The sequence below is a fragment of the Chiloscyllium punctatum genome, chromosome 31 (assembly GCF_047496795.1).
Source record: "Chiloscyllium punctatum isolate Juve2018m chromosome 31, sChiPun1.3, whole genome shotgun sequence".
NCBI lineage: Eukaryota > Metazoa > Chordata > Chondrichthyes > Orectolobiformes > Hemiscylliidae > Chiloscyllium > Chiloscyllium punctatum.
The window spans coordinates 77,609,993-77,627,135 of NC_092769.1; positions in this window are offsets into that span (position 1 = coordinate 77,609,993).

The window sequence follows — 17,143 nt, forward strand, 5'->3', positions numbered from 1 at the left end:
TCCCAGCACTGATATCCCACTCCCAGCACTGATATCTCACTCCCACTACTGATATCCCACCCCTAGCACTGATAACCCACTCCCAGCACTGATATCCCACTCCCAGCACTGATATCCCACTCCCAGCACTGATATCCCACTCCCAGCACTGATATCTCACTCCCAGCACTGATATCTCACTCCCAGCACTGATATCCCACTCCCAGCACTGATATCCCACCCCTAGCACTGATATCCCACACCCAGCACTGATATCCCACTCCCAGCACTGATATCCCACTCCCAGCACTGATATCTCACTCCCAGCACTGATATCCCACCCCTAGCACTGATATCCCACTCCCAGCACTGATATCCCACTCGCAGCACTGATATCCCACTCCCAGCACTGATATCCCACTCCCAGCACTGATATCTCACTCCCAGCACTGATATCCCACCCCCAGCACTGATATCCCACTCCCAGCACTGATATACCACCCCGAGCACTGATATCCCACACCCAGCACTGATATCCCACTCCCAGCACTGATATCCCACTCCCAGCACTGATATCTCACTCCCAGCACTGATATCCCACCCCTAGCACTGATATCCCACTCCCAGCACTGATATCCCACTCCCATCACTGATATCCCACTCCCAGCACTGATATCCCACTCCCAGCACTGATATCTCACTCCCAGCACTGATATCCCACCCCCAGCACTGATATCCCACTCCCAGCACTGATATCCCACTCCCAGCACTGATATCCCACTCCCAGCACTGATATCTCACTCCCAGCAGTGATATCTCACTCCCAGCACTGATATCTCACTCCCAGCTCTGATATCCCACTCCCAGCACTGATATCTCACTCCCAGCACTGATATCTCACTCCCAGCACTGATATCTCACTCCCAGCACTGATATCCCACTCCCAGCACTGATATCCCACTCCCAGCACTCATATCTCACTCCCAGCACTGATATCTCACTCCCAGCACTGATATCTCACTCGCAGTACTGATACCCCACCCCTAGCACTGATATCCCACTCCCAGCACTGATATCCCACTCCCAGCACTGATATCTCATCCCCAGCACTGATATCTCACTCCCAGCACTGATATCTCACTCCCAGCACTGATATCCCACTCCCAGCACTGATATCCCACTCCCAGCACTGATATGCAACCCCTAGCACTGATATCCCACTCCCAGCACTGATATCTCACCCCTAGCACTGATATCTCACTCCCAGCACTGACATCTCACTCCCAGCACTGATATCTCACCCCTAGCACTGATATCCCACTCCCAGCACTGATATCTCACTCCCAGCACTGATATCTCACTCCCAGCACTGATATCCCACCCCAGCACTGATATCTCACCCCCAGCACTGATATCTCACTCCCAGCACTGATATCTCACTCCCAGCACTGATATCTCACTCCCAGCACTGATATCCCACCCCCAGCACTGATATCACACTCCCAGCACTGATATCCCACACCCAGCACTGATATCTCACTCCCAGCACTGATATCTCACTCCCAGCACTGATATCACTCTCCTAGCACTGATATCCCACCCCCAGCACCGATTCCCCACCCAGAGGAGTGATATCTCACCCCCAGCACTGAAATCCCAACCCAGCACTGATCTACCACCCCAGCACCGATATCCCACCCAGAGGAGCGATATCTCATCCCCAGCACTGATATCCCACCCCCAGCACTGATATCTCACTCCCAGCACTGATATCTCATCCCCAGCACTGATATCTCATCCCCAGCACTGATATCCCATCCCAGCACCGATATCCCACCCAGAGGAGCGATATCTCATCCCCAGCACTGATATACCACCCCCAGCACTGATATCTCATCCCCAGCACTGATATCTCATCCCCAGCACTGATATCCCATCCCAGCACTGATATCTCACCCTGAGCACTGATATCTCACCCCTAGTACTGATATCTCACTCCCAGCATTGATTTCCCACCTGCAGCACTGATATCTAAATCACCAGCACTGATATCCCACACCAGCACTGATAACCCAACCCCAGCACTGATACCCCAAACCCAGCACTGATATCCCACTCCCAGCTATGATATCTCACCCCTAGCAGTGATATCCCACCCAGAGGAGTGATATCTCATCCCCAGCACTGATGTCCCAGCCCAGCACTGATATCTCATCCATAGCACTGATACCCCACCTCCAGCATGGATATCCCACCTCCAGCACTTAGATCCCACCCCCGTACTGATATCGCCAACCCCAGTATTGATATTCCCACCCCAGCACTGATATCTCACTCCCAGCAATGAAATCTCACCCATAGCAGTGATATCTCATCACCAGCACCGATGTCTCACTCCCAGCATTGATATCCCACCCAGAGGAGTTGATATCTCATCCCCAGCACTGATATCCCACCTCGAGCACTGATGTCCCAGCCCAGCACTGATATCTCATCCACAGCACTCATATCCCACTCCCAGCATGGATATCCCACCTCCAGCACTGGGATCCCAACCCAGTACTGATATCCCCACCCCCAGTACTGATATCCCCACCCCCAGTACTGATATCCCCACCCCCAGTACTGATATCCCACTCCCAGCACTGATATCCCACCCCCGCACTGACATCCCAACCCCGGCACCGATATCCCACCGTGGCACCGATATCCTGCCCCCAGCACTGATACCCCACTGCCAGCAGTGATACCTCACGCCCAGCACTGATATCCCACCCCAGCACTGATATCCCACCCCAGCACTGATATCTCACTCCCAGTACAGATATCACATCCCCAACACTGATATCTCACTCCCAGCAGTGATATCTCACTCCCAGCACTGATATCTCATCCCCAGCACTGATATCTCACTCCCAGCACTGATATCCCAACACCAGCCCTGATATCCCACCCCCAGCACTGATATCCCAACACCAGCCCTGATATCCCACCCCCAGCCCTGATATCCCACACCCAGCACTGCAAACTCATCCCAAGCACAGATTTCCCAACCCCAGCACTGATATCTCACTCCCAGCACTAATAGCCCACTGCCAGCATGACATCTGACCCCTAACAGTGATATCTCATCCCCAGCACTGATATCACACTCCCAGCACTGATATCCCACCCACAGCATCGATATCCCACCCAGAGGAGTGATATCCCACTCCCAGCACTGATATCCCACCCCAAGCACTGATATCTCACTCCCAGCACTGATATCCCACTCCCAGCACTGATATCCCACTCCCAGCACTGATATCCCACTCCCAGCACTGATATCTCACTCCCAGCACTGATATCCCACCCCTAGCACTGATATCCCACTCCCAGCACTGATATCCCACTCCCAGCACTAATATCCCACTCCCAGCACTGATATCCCACTCCCAGCACTGATATCCCACCCCAAGCACTGATATCTCACTCCCAGCACTGATATCCCACTCCCAGCACTGATATGCCACCCCTAGCACTGATATCCCACTCCCAGCACTGATATCTCACCCCTAGCACTGATATCTCACTCCCAGCACTGACATCTCACTCCCAGCACTGATATCTCACCCCTAGCACTGATATCCCACTCCCAGCACTGATATCTCACTCCCAGCACTGATATCTCACTCCCAGCACTGATATCCCACCCCTAGCACTGATATCTCACTCCCAGCACTGATATCTCACTCCCAGCACTGATATCTCACTCCCAGTACTGATATCCCACCCCTAGCACTGATATCCCACTCCCAGCACTGATATCCCACTCCCAGCACTGATATCTCACTCCCAGTACTGATATCTCACTCCCAGCACTGATATCTCACTCCCAGTACTGATACCCCACCCCGAGCACTGATATCCCACTCCCAGCACTGATATCCCACTCCCAGCACTGATATCTCATCCCCAGCACTGATATCTCACTCCCAGCACTGATATCTCACTCCCAGCACTGATATCCCACTCCCAGCACTGATATCCCACTCCCAGCACTGATATGCAACCCCTAGCACTGATATCCCACTCCCGGCACTGATATCTCACCCCTAGCACTGATATCTCACTCCCAGCACTGACATCTCACTCCCAGCACTGATATCTCACCCCTAGCACTGATATCCCACTCCCAGCACTGATATCTCACCCCTAGCACTGATATCCCACTCCCAGCACTGATATCTCACTCCCAGCACTGATATCTCACCCCTAGCACTGATACCCCACCCCTAGCACTGATATCTCACTCCCAGCACTGATATCTCACTCCCAGCACTGATATCCCACCCCTAGCACTGATATCTCACTCCCAGCACTGATATCTCACTCCCAGCACTGATATCTCACTCCCAGTGCTGATATCCCACCCCTAGCACTGATATCCCACTCCCAGCACTGATATCCCACTCCTAGCACTGATATCTCACTCCCAGCACTGATATCCCACTCCCAGCACTGATATCCCATTCCCAGCACTGATATCCCACTCCCAGCACTGATATCTCACTCCCACTACTGATATCCCACCCCTAGCACTGATAACCCACTCCCAGCACTGATATCCCACTCCCAGCACTGATATCCCACTCCCAGCACTGATATCCCACTCCCAGCACTGATATCTCACTCCCAGCACTGATATCTCACTCCCAGCACTGATATCCCACTCCCAGCACTGATATCCCACCCCTAGCACTGATATCCCACACCCAGCACTGATATCCCACTCCCAGCACTGATATCCCACTCCCAGCACTGATATCTCACTCCCAGCACTGATATCCCACCCCTAGCACTGATATCCCACTCCCAGCACTGATATCCCACTCGCAGCACTGATATCCCACTCCCAGCACTGATATCCCACTCCCAGCACTGATATCTCACTCCCAGCACTGATATCCCACCCCCAGCACTGATATCCCACTCCCAGCACTGATATACCACCCCGAGCACTGATATCCCACACCCAGCACTGATATCCCACTCCCAGCACTGATATCCCACTCCCAGCACTGATATCTCACTCCCAGCACTGATATCCCACCCCTAGCACTGATATCCCACTCCCAGCACTGATATCCCACTCCCATCACTGATATCCCACTCCCAGCACTGATATCCCACTCCCAGCACTGATATCTCACTCCCAGCACTGATATCCCACCCCCAGCACTGATATCCCACTCCCAGCACTGATATCCCACTCCCAGCACTGATATCCCACTCCCAGCACTGATATCTCACTCCCAGCAGTGATATCTCACTCCCAGCACTGATATCTCACTCCCAGCTCTGATATCCCACTCCCAGCACTGATATCTCACTCCCAGCACTGATATCTCACTCCCAGCACTGATATCTCACTCCCAGCACTGATATCCCACTCCCAGCACTGATATCCCACTCCCAGCACTCATATCTCACTCCCAGCACTGATATCTCACTCCCAGCACTGATATCTCACTCGCAGTACTGATACCCCACCCCTAGCACTGATATCCCACTCCCAGCACTGATATCCCACTCCCAGCACTGATATCTCATCCCCAGCACTGATATCTCACTCCCAGCACTGATATCTCACTCCCAGCACTGATATCCCACTCCCAGCACTGATATCCCACTCCCAGCACTGATATGCAACCCCTAGCACTGATATCCCACTCCCAGCACTGATATCTCACCCCTAGCACTGATATCTCACTCCCAGCACTGACATCTCACTCCCAGCACTGATATCTCACCCCTAGCACTGATATCCCACTCCCAGCACTGATATCTCACTCCCAGCACTGATATCTCACTCCCAGCACTGATATCCCACCCCAGCACTGATATCTCACCCCCAGCACTGATATCTCACTCCCAGCACTGATATCTCACTCCCAGCACTGATATCTCACTCCCAGCACTGATATCCCACCCCCAGCACTGATATCACACTCCCAGCACTGATATCCCACACCCAGCACTGATATCTCACTCCCAGCACTGATATCTCACTCCCAGCACTGATATCACTCTCCTAGCACTGATATCCCACCCCCAGCACCGATTCCCCACCCAGAGGAGTGATATCTCACCCCCAGCACTGAAATCCCAACCCAGCACTGATCTACCACCCCAGCACCGATATCCCACCCAGAGGAGCGATATCTCATCCCCAGCACTGATATCCCACCCCCAGCACTGATATCCCACCCCCAGCACTGATATCTCATCCCCAGCACTGATATCTCATCCCCAGCACTGATATCTCATCCCCAGCACTGATATCCCACCCCCAGCACTGATATCCCACCACCAGCACTGATATCTCATCCCCAGCGCTGATATCCCACCTCCAGCACTGATATCTCATCCCCAGCACTGATATCTCATCCACAGCACTGATATCTCACTCCCAGCACTGATACCCCACCCCCAGCACTGATATCCCACCCCCAGCACTGATATCCCACCCCCAGCACTGATATCCCACCTCCAGCACTGATATCTCATCCCCAGCACTGATATCTCATCCCCAGCACTGATATCCCTCCCCCAGCACTGATATCTCATCCCCAGCACTGATATCTCATCCCCAGCACTGATATCTCATCCCCAGCACTGATATCCCACCTCCAGCACTGATATCTCACCTCCAGCACTGATATCTCATCCCCAGCATTGATATCCCACCTCCAGCACTGATATCTCATCCCCAGCACTGATATCTCATCCCCAGCACTGATATCTCACCCCTAGCACTGATACCCACCTCCAGCACTGATATCTCACTCCCAGCACTGATATCCCACCTCCAGCACTGATATCTCACTCCCAGCACTGATATCCCACTCCCAGCACTGATATCCCACCTCCAGCACTGATATCTCATCCCCAGCACTGATATCCCACCTCCAGCACTGATATCTCACTCCCAGCACTGATATCCCACTCCCAGCACTGATATCCCGCCTCCAGCACTGATATCTCATCCCCAGCACTGATATCCCACCTCCAGCACTGATATCTCATCCCCAGCACTGATATCCCACCCCCAGCACTGATATCCCACTCCCAGCACAGATAACCCACCTCCAGCACTAATATCCCACTCCCAGCACTGATATCCCACCCCGAGCACTGATATCTCATCCCCAGCACTGATATCTCACTCCTAGCACTGATATCCCACTCCCAGCACTGATATCTCACTCCCAGCACTGATATCCCACTCCCAGCACTGATATCTCACTCCCAGCACTGATATCCCACTCCCAGCACTGATATCTCACTCCCAGCACTGATATCCCACTCCCAATACTGATATCCCACTCCCAGCACTGATACTCCATTTCCAGCTCGGATATCTCATCCCCAGCACTGATATCTCATCCCCAGCACTGATATCTCATCCCCAGCACTGATATCTCATCCCCAGCACTGATATCCCACTCCCAGCACTGATATCTCATCCCCAGCACTGATATCCCACTCCCAATACTGATATCTCACTCCCAGCACTGATATTCCATTTCCAGCTCGGATATCTCATCCCCAGCACTGATATCTCATCTCCAGCACTGATATCCTACCCCCAGCACTGATATCCCACGCCCAGCACTGATATCCCACCCCAGCACCAATATCCCACCCAGAGGAGTGATACCTTACCCTCAGCACTGATAACCCACCCCCTGCACTGATATCCCACTCCCAGCACTGATATCCCACCCCCAGCACTGATATCCCAATCTCAGCACTGATATCGTAACCCCAGCACTGATATCCCACCCCAGCACTGATATCCCACTCCCAGCACTGATATCCCACCCCCAGCACTGATATCCCACCCCCAGCACTGATATCCCAATCTCAGCACTGATATCGTAACCCCAGCACTGATATCCCACCCCAGCACTGATATCCTACCCACAGCACTGATGTCCCACCCCAGCATTGATATCCCACCCCCAGCACCAATATCCCACCAGAGGAGTGATATCTCATCCCCAGCACTGATATCCCACCCCAGCACCGATATCCCATCCCCGAGGAGTGATATCCCACCCCAGCACCGATATCCCATCCCAGCACTGATATGCCACTACCTGCACTGATATCTCACCCCCAGCACTGATATCCCACCCCCAGCACTGATATCCCACCCCCAGCACTGATATCCCACCCCCAGCACTGATATCCCACCCCCAGCACTGATATCCCACCCCAGCACTGATATCTCACCCCCAGCACTGATATCTCACTCCCAGCACTGATATCTCACTCCCAGCACTGATATCCCACCCCCAGCACTGATATCACACTCCCAGCACTGATATCCCACACCCAGCACTGATATCTCACTCCCAGCACTGATATCTCACTCCCAGCACTGATATCACTCTCCTAGCACTGATATCCCACCCCCAGCACCGATTCCCCACCCAGAGGAGTGATATCTCACCCCCAGCACTGAAATCCCAACCCAGCACTGATCTACCACCCCAGCACCGATATCCCACCCAGAGGAGCGATATCTCATCCCCAGCACTGATATCCCACCCCCAGCACTGATATCTCACTCCCAGCACTGATATCTCATCCCCAGCACTGATATCTCATCCCCAGCACTGATATCCCATCCCAGCACCGATATCCCACCCAGAGGAGCGATATCTCATCCCCAGCACTGATATACCACCCCCAGCACTGATATCTCATCCCCAGCACTGATATCTCATCCCCAGCACTGATATCCCATCCCAGCACTGATATCTCACCCTGAGCACTGATATCTCACCCCTAGTACTGATATCTCACTCCCAGCATTGATTTCCCACCTGCAGCACTGATATCTAAATCACCAGCACTGATATCCCACACCAGCACTGATAACCCAACCCCAGCACTGATACCCCAAACCCAGCACTGATATCCCACTCCCAGCTATGATATCTCACCCCTAGCAGTGATATCCCACCCAGAGGAGTGATATCTCATCCCCAGCACTGATGTCCCAGCCCAGCACTGATATCTCATCCATAGCACTGATACCCCACCTCCAGCATGGATATCCCACCTCCAGCACTTAGATCCCACCCCCGTACTGATATCGCCAACCCCAGTATTGATATTCCCACCCCAGCACTGATATCTCACTCCCAGCAATGAAATCTCACCCATAGCAGTGATATCTCATCACCAGCACCGATGTCTCACTCCCAGCATTGATATCCCACCCAGAGGAGTTGATATCTCATCCCCAGCACTGATATCCCACCTCGAGCACTGATGTCCCAGCCCAGCACTGATATCTCATCCACAGCACTCATATCCCACTCCCAGCATGGATATCCCACCTCCAGCACTGGGATCCCAACCCAGTACTGATATCCCCACCCCCAGTACTGATATCCCCACCCCCAGTACTGATATCCCCACCCCCAGTACTGATATCCCACTCCCAGCACTGATATCCCACCCCCGCACTGACATCCCAACCCCGGCACCGATATCCCACCGTGGCACCGATATCCTGCCCCCAGCACTGATACCCCACTGCCAGCAGTGATACCTCACGCCCAGCACTGATATCCCACCCCAGCACTGATATCCCACCCCAGCACTGATATCTCACTCCCAGTACAGATATCACATCCCCAACACTGATATCTCACTCCCAGCAGTGATATCTCACTCCCAGCACTGATATCTCATCCCCAGCACTGATATCTCACTCCCAGCACTGATATCCCAACACCAGCCCTGATATCCCACCCCCAGCACTGATATCCCAACACCAGCCCTGATATCCCACCCCCAGCCCTGATATCCCACACCCAGCACTGCAAACTCATCCCAAGCACAGATTTCCCAACCCCAGCACTGATATCTCACTCCCAGCACTAATAGCCCACTGCCAGCATGACATCTGACCCCTAACAGTGATATCTCATCCCCAGCACTGATATCACACTCCCAGCACTGATATCCCACCCACAGCATCGATATCCCACCCAGAGGAGTGATATCCCACTCCCAGCACTGATATCCCACCCCAAGCACTGATATCTCACTCCCAGCACTGATATCCCACTCCCAGCACTGATATCCCACTCCCAGCACTGATATCCCACTCCCAGCACTGATATCTCACTCCCAGCACTGATATCCCACCCCTAGCACTGATATCCCACTCCCAGCACTGATATCCCACTCCCAGCACTAATATCCCACTCCCAGCACTGATATCCCACTCCCAGCACTGATATCCCACCCCAAGCACTGATATCTCACTCCCAGCACTGATATCCCACTCCCAGCACTGATATGCCACCCCTAGCACTGATATCCCACTCCCAGCACTGATATCTCACCCCTAGCACTGATATCTCACTCCCAGCACTGACATCTCACTCCCAGCACTGATATCTCACCCCTAGCACTGATATCCCACTCCCAGCACTGATATCTCACTCCCAGCACTGATATCTCACTCCCAGCACTGATATCCCACCCCTAGCACTGATATCTCACTCCCAGCACTGATATCTCACTCCCAGCACTGATATCTCACTCCCAGTACTGATATCCCACCCCTAGCACTGATATCCCACTCCCAGCACTGATATCCCACTCCCAGCACTGATATCTCACTCCCAGTACTGATATCTCACTCCCAGCACTGATATCTCACTCCCAGTACTGATACCCCACCCCGAGCACTGATATCCCACTCCCAGCACTGATATCCCACTCCCAGCACTGATATCTCATCCCCAGCACTGATATCTCACTCCCAGCACTGATATCTCACTCCCAGCACTGATATCCCACTCCCAGCACTGATATCCCACTCCCAGCACTGATATGCAACCCCTAGCACTGATATCCCACTCCCGGCACTGATATCTCACCCCTAGCACTGATATCTCACTCCCAGCACTGACATCTCACTCCCAGCACTGATATCTCACCCCTAGCACTGATATCCCACTCCCAGCACTGATATCTCACCCCTAGCACTGATATCCCACTCCCAGCACTGATATCTCACTCCCAGCACTGATATCTCACCCCTAGCACTGATACCCCACCCCTAGCACTGATATCTCACTCCCAGCACTGATATCTCACTCCCAGCACTGATATCCCACCCCTAGCACTGATATCTCACTCCCAGCACTGATATCTCACTCCCAGCACTGATATCTCACTCCCAGTGCTGATATCCCACCCCTAGCACTGATATCCCACTCCCAGCACTGATATCCCACTCCTAGCACTGATATCTCACTCCCAGCACTGATATCCCACTCCCAGCACTGATATCCCATTCCCAGCACTGATATCCCACTCCCAGCACTGATATCTCACTCCCACTACTGATATCCCACCCCTAGCACTGATAACCCACTCCCAGCACTGATATCCCACTCCCAGCACTGATATCCCACTCCCAGCACTGATATCCCACTCCCAGCACTGATATCTCACTCCCAGCACTGATATCTCACTCCCAGCACTGATATCCCACTCCCAGCACTGATATCCCACCCCTAGCACTGATATCCCACACCCAGCACTGATATCCCACTCCCAGCACTGATATCCCACTCCCAGCACTGATATCTCACTCCCAGCACTGATATCCCACCCCTAGCACTGATATCCCACTCCCAGCACTGATATCCCACTCGCAGCACTGATATCCCACTCCCAGCACTGATATCCCACTCCCAGCACTGATATCTCACTCCCAGCACTGATATCCCACCCCCAGCACTGATATCCCACTCCCAGCACTGATATACCACCCCGAGCACTGATATCCCACACCCAGCACTGATATCCCACTCCCAGCACTGATATCCCACTCCCAGCACTGATATCTCACTCCCAGCACTGATATCCCACCCCTAGCACTGATATCCCACTCCCAGCACTGATATCCCACTCCCATCACTGATATCCCACTCCCAGCACTGATATCCCACTCCCAGCACTGATATCTCACTCCCAGCACTGATATCCCACCCCCAGCACTGATATCCCACTCCCAGCACTGATATCCCACTCCCAGCACTGATATCCCACTCCCAGCACTGATATCTCACTCCCAGCAGTGATATCTCACTCCCAGCACTGATATCTCACTCCCAGCTCTGATATCCCACTCCCAGCACTGATATCTCACTCCCAGCACTGATATCTCACTCCCAGCACTGATATCTCACTCCCAGCACTGATATCCCACTCCCAGCACTGATATCCCACTCCCAGCACTCATATCTCACTCCCAGCACTGATATCTCACTCCCAGCACTGATATCTCACTCGCAGTACTGATACCCCACCCCTAGCACTGATATCCCACTCCCAGCACTGATATCCCACTCCCAGCACTGATATCTCATCCCCAGCACTGATATCTCACTCCCAGCACTGATATCTCACTCCCAGCACTGATATCCCACTCCCAGCACTGATATCCCACTCCCAGCACTGATATGCAACCCCTAGCACTGATATCCCACTCCCAGCACTGATATCTCACCCCTAGCACTGATATCTCACTCCCAGCACTGACATCTCACTCCCAGCACTGATATCTCACCCCTAGCACTGATATCCCACTCCCAGCACTGATATCTCACTCCCAGCACTGATATCTCACTCCCAGCACTGATATCCCACCCCAGCACTGATATCTCACCCCCAGCACTGATATCTCACTCCCAGCACTGATATCTCACTCCCAGCACTGATATCTCACTCCCAGCACTGATATCCCACCCCCAGCACTGATATCACACTCCCAGCACTGATATCCCACACCCAGCACTGATATCTCACTCCCAGCACTGATATCTCACTCCCAGCACTGATATCACTCTCCTAGCACTGATATCCCACCCCCAGCACCGATTCCCCACCCAGAGGAGTGATATCTCACCCCCAGCACTGAAATCCCAACCCAGCACTGATCTACCACCCCAGCACCGATATCCCACCCAGAGGAGCGATATCTCATCCCCAGCACTGATATCCCACCCCCAGCACTGATATCTCACTCCCAGCACTGATATCTCATCCCCAGCACTGATATCTCATCCCCAGCACTGATATCCCATCCCAGCACCGATATCCCACCCAGAGGAGCGATATCTCATCCCCAGCACTGATATACCACCCCCAGCACTGATATCTCATCCCCAGCACTGATATCTCATCCCCAGCACTGATATCCCATCCCAGCACTGATATCTCACCCTGAGCACTGATATCTCACCCCTAGTACTGATATCTCACTCCCAGCATTGATTTCCCACCTGCAGCACTGATATCTAAATCACCAGCACTGATATCCCACACCAGCACTGATAACCCAACCCCAGCACTGATACCCCAAACCCAGCACTGATATCCCACTCCCAGCTATGATATCTCACCCCTAGCAGTGATATCCCACCCAGAGGAGTGATATCTCATCCCCAGCACTGATGTCCCAGCCCAGCACTGATATCTCATCCATAGCACTGATACCCCACCTCCAGCATGGATATCCCACCTCCAGCACTTAGATCCCACCCCCGTACTGATATCGCCAACCCCAGTATTGATATTCCCACCCCAGCACTGATATCTCACTCCCAGCAATGAAATCTCACCCATAGCAGTGATATCTCATCACCAGCACCGATGTCTCACTCCCAGCATTGATATCCCACCCAGAGGAGTTGATATCTCATCCCCAGCACTGATATCCCACCTCGAGCACTGATGTCCCAGCCCAGCACTGATATCTCATCCACAGCACTCATATCCCACTCCCAGCATGGATATCCCACCTCCAGCACTGGGATCCCAACCCAGTACTGATATCCCCACCCCCAGTACTGATATCCCCACCCCCAGTACTGATATCCCCACCCCCAGTACTGATATCCCACTCCCAGCACTGATATCCCACCCCCGCACTGACATCCCAACCCCGGCACCGATATCCCACCGTGGCACCGATATCCTGCCCCCAGCACTGATACCCCACTGCCAGCAGTGATACCTCACGCCCAGCACTGATATCCCACCCCAGCACTGATATCCCACCCCAGCACTGATATCTCACTCCCAGTACAGATATCACATCCCCAACACTGATATCTCACTCCCAGCAGTGATATCTCACTCCCAGCACTGATATCTCATCCCCAGCACTGATATCTCACTCCCAGCACTGATATCCCAACACCAGCCCTGATATCCCACCCCCAGCACTGATATCCCAACACCAGCCCTGATATCCCACCCCCAGCCCTGATATCCCACACCCAGCACTGCAAACTCATCCCAAGCACAGATTTCCCAACCCCAGCACTGATATCTCACTCCCAGCACTAATAGCCCACTGCCAGCATGACATCTGACCCCTAACAGTGATATCTCATCCCCAGCACTGATATCACACTCCCAGCACTGATATCCCACCCACAGCATCGATATCCCACCCAGAGGAGTGATATCCCACTCCCAGCACTGATATCCCACCCCAAGCACTGATATCTCACTCCCAGCACTGATATCCCACTCCCAGCACTGATATCCCACTCCCAGCACTGATATCCCACTCCCAGCACTGATATCTCACTCCCAGCACTGATATCCCACCCCTAGCACTGATATCCCACTCCCAGCACTGATATCCCACTCCCAGCACTAATATCCCACTCCCAGCACTGATATCCCACTCCCAGCACTGATATCCCACCCCAAGCACTGATATCTCACTCCCAGCACTGATATCCCACTCCCAGCACTGATATGCCACCCCTAGCACTGATATCCCACTCCCAGCACTGATATCTCACCCCTAGCACTGATATCTCACTCCCAGCACTGACATCTCACTCCCAGCACTGATATCTCACCCCTAGCACTGATATCCCACTCCCAGCACTGATATCTCACTCCCAGCACTGATATCTCACTCCCAGCACTGATATCCCACCCCTAGCACTGATATCTCACTCCCAGCACTGATATCTCACTCCCAGCACTGATATCTCACTCCCAGTACTGATATCCCACCCCTAGCACTGATATCCCACTCCCAGCACTGATATCCCACTCCCAGCACTGATATCTCACTCCCAGTACTGATATCTCACTCCCAGCACTGATATCTCACTCCCAGTACTGATACCCCACCCCGAGCACTGATATCCCACTCCCAGCACTGATATCCCACTCCCAGCACTGATATCTCATCCCCAGCACTGATATCTCACTCCCAGCACTGATATCTCACTCCCAGCACTGATATCCCACTCCCAGCACTGATATCCCACTCCCAGCACTGATATGCAACCCCTAGCACTGATATCCCACTCCCGGCACTGATATCTCACCCCTAGCACTGATATCTCACTCCCAGCACTGACATCTCACTCCCAGCACTGATATCTCACCCCTAGCACTGATATCCCACTCCCAGCACTGATATCTCACCCCTAGCACTGATATCCCACTCCCAGCACTGATATCTCACTCCCAGCACTGATATCTCACCCCTAGCACTGATACCCCACCCCTAGCACTGATATCTCACTCCCAGCACTGATATCTCACTCCCAGCACTGATATCCCACCCCTAGCACTGATATCTCACTCCCAGCACTGATATCTCACTCCCAGCACTGATATCTCACTCCCAGTGCTGATATCCCACCCCTAGCACTGATATCCCACTCCCAGCACTGATATCCCACTCCTAGCACTGATATCTCACTCCCAGCACTGATATCCCACTCCCAGCACTGATATCCCATTCCCAGCACTGATATCCCACTCCCAGCACTGATATCTCACTCCCACTACTGATATCCCACCCCTAGCACTGATAACCCACTCCCAGCACTGATATCCCACTCCCAGCACTGATATCCCACTCCCAGCACTGATATCCCACTCCCAGCACTGATATCTCACTCCCAGCACTGATATCTCACTCCCAGCACTGATATCCCACTCCCAGCACTGATATCCCACCCCTAGCACTGATATCCCACACCCAGCACTGATATCCCACTCCCAGCACTGATATCCCACTCCCAGCACTGATATCTCACTCCCAGCACTGATATCCCACCCCTAGCACTGATATCCCACTCCCAGCACTGATATCCCACTCGCAGCACTGATATCCCACTCCCAGCACTGATATCCCACTCCCAGCACTGATATCTCACTCCCAGCACTGATATCCCACCCCCAGCACTGATATCCCACTCCCAGCACTGATATACCACCCCGAGCACTGATATCCCACACCCAGCACTGATATCCCACTCCCAGCACTGATATCCCACTCCCAGCACTGATATCTCACTCCCAGCACTGATATCCCACCCCTAGCACTGATATCCCACTCCCAGCACTGATATCCCACTCCCATCACTGATATCCCACTCCCAGCACTGATATCCCACTCCCAGCACTGATATCTCACTCCCAGCACTGATATCCCACCCCCAGCACTGATATCCCACTCCCAGCACTGATATCCCACTCCCAGCACTGATATCCCACTCCCAGCACTGATATCTCACTCCCAGCAGTGATATCTCACTCCCAGCACTGATATCTCACTCCCAGCTCTGATATCCCACTCCCAGCACTGATATCTCACTCCCAGCACTGATATCTCACTCCCAGCACTGATATCTCACTCCCAGCACTGATATCCCACTCCCAGCACTGATATCCCACTCCCAGCACTCATATCTCACTCCCAGCACTGATATCTCACTCCCAGCACTGATATCTCACTCGCAGTACTGATACCCCACCCCTAGCACTGATATCCCACTCCCAGCACTGATATCCCACTCCCAGCACTGATATCTCATCCCCAGCACTGATATCTCACTCCCAGCACTGATATCTCACTCCCAGCACTGATATCCCACTCCCAGCACTGATATCCCACTCCCAGCACTGATATGCAACCCCTAGCACTGATATCCCACTCCCAGCACTGATATCTCACCCCTAGCACTGATATCTCACTCCCAGCACTGACATCTCACTCCCAGCACTGATATCTCACCCCTAGCACTGATATCCCACT